A 2,002-nucleotide genomic window follows, 5' to 3' on the forward strand; every position below is an offset into this window, starting at 1 on the left:
CACAGTGGCAGACTTTGGGAGAAAACACCGAGGCTGAGAGCGATTCGGAGCGGCTCTGGGGCGCCCAGGCCTGGGAGCACCTGGTCCCCTGCCACTGCGACTCAGGCTCCCGCTTGAGGTGGTGCTGGAGGGGCCTCGGTGCGTGGAAGCCATGTCAGGTTGCACACGAACGTGGTCTGTGCTCGCGTGTGCGTCTCTGGGTGTGCGTGTGCTGGACACAAGGCCTCGGCAGGAGGGCCGGGGGCAGGAAAGCGTCCGGCTCAGCCCCACCCTCCCGGTGACCTTGACTCCTTGTCTGCAAACGAGGCCCTGTGTCCCTCGTCCTTCCCGCCCTCCCTGTCCTGTTCGGCACGTGGGCACAGTGTCCTCCGCGGGGAGCCTTTGTCCTGCGGTTCTGGAAGGAAAGCCGGCTGCAGGGAGGCCTCTGCTGTGCGGTCGAGCGTCCAGCGGGGCTGTAGGGCCGGGTGCCTGGACCCGCTCCTGGGGCTGCACCCGCCAGGGAGGACCCGCCGCGGGCCCCAGGGCTGCGGCTCCCACGGGTGGGGGTGGGAGCCGCTCATTAGAGCCGCAGCTGACGCCGGGGCCTCCGGCTCACTAATTGATTAAACTGTTGAACGCAGGCCCGTGTGGGAACCGGCCGGCCGGCCGCCCCCCTGCTGCCAGGGGACACTTGGGGCAGGCTCTCCACAGGCGGCAGTTCCGGGAGTTAATCAGTGCGGATTAGTCCTGTCCACAGGACGGGCCTGGTGCCGCCTCGCGCCCTCGGCGGCCTCTGCAGCTTCATGTCATCGTAATTGTCAGGGTCCCCAGAGGGGCCTGCGAGACCCCAGGACCCTCGTCCCCTCGCTGTCTCATTCGCAAGTGCTGCTCTGGGCCTACTGTGCGCTGCGCGTTCCAGGGCCCCGCCTAAGCACCACTGGGCCAGGGGCTACTTGCTATAAAAATCAGCCTTGGGGAGGGCACGGGGACCAGCGTCTGTGGGGCTGTGCACAGAGCCACTTGGGTCTGGACACCCTTCCCAGGACCAGCACGAGGCCACTCTGGGTTCCTCTGGGGTTTTCTGCCCCTGGGACACCTCCTCTTACTCTCTGTCCTGGGAAGGTCCCCCCACCATGCCCTTCCCCAGAGCCCCCCCCGCTGCATCGCATCCCCCCTCCCTGAGGACAACCTCAGCCGAGAGGGATGTGGGTCTGTGTCTCCCTGGGAGGAGGGCAGGGCCGCGGTTCCAGTGCAGTCACAGCCCAGCACACAGTGGGTGCCCACCCTGCCCCCTCCTGCGGAGCTGCCCTGGGCCTGGTCGGCACCTCTGGGCTCTGGCCTGCAGCCAGCGCCAGCTCTGTCCACTCTCACTCAGTGGCAGGTGAGTGTCCACCGGGAGGGGAGCAGATGGGGCTCTGGGAGGGGGACAGACACATAACAACAGGATATCATGGCAGGGGACTGCAGCAGGGGTTTTGGGGGCAAAACCCAGAGCTAGGGTGTGGGGATACAGACCCACAGGGAAGACGGGGGCCAGTCCTGTGAAGACTGCGATGCCCTGGGGACTGTGGCCTCCCCGCTTCTGGCGCCCGAGCAGGAGCCTCGAGGGGGACGCTGCAGAACGCAAGGAATCCAGCGTCAACACTGGGCCATTGTGCACGGCTGCCCGGGCGGGCGGTGATTTATAAAAACAGCGGGGGTTTGGCTGGTATCTGGTGGTGAGGTCACTGCGGCCGGGGGCTTTGGAATTTGGTCTTCAGAAGAATTTTGCTTACCAAGCCACATACTTTCCTAGTCATCAATTTGATCAGGGGCAAGATGGAAAAAATGCTAAACAAAGAAACAAAAAAACACCCTGAGGGCTCCTTGTGACAGAGAGAGTGGGGGCTGTGGGGCATGGGGCCGGGAGGGGAAGACAGAAACAGCACATCGTGCCCAGGCGGGGCTCTTGCGTATGTCTGCGTGCATGTGTGTGTCTGTGTGTGTGTATCTGTGGGCATGTGTGTGCATCTGTGTGTGTGTA

This window comes from Galeopterus variegatus, unplaced genomic scaffold (genome assembly GCF_000696425.1).
Source record: "Galeopterus variegatus unplaced genomic scaffold, G_variegatus-3.0.2 Scaffold11908, whole genome shotgun sequence".
NCBI lineage: Eukaryota > Metazoa > Chordata > Mammalia > Dermoptera > Cynocephalidae > Galeopterus > Galeopterus variegatus.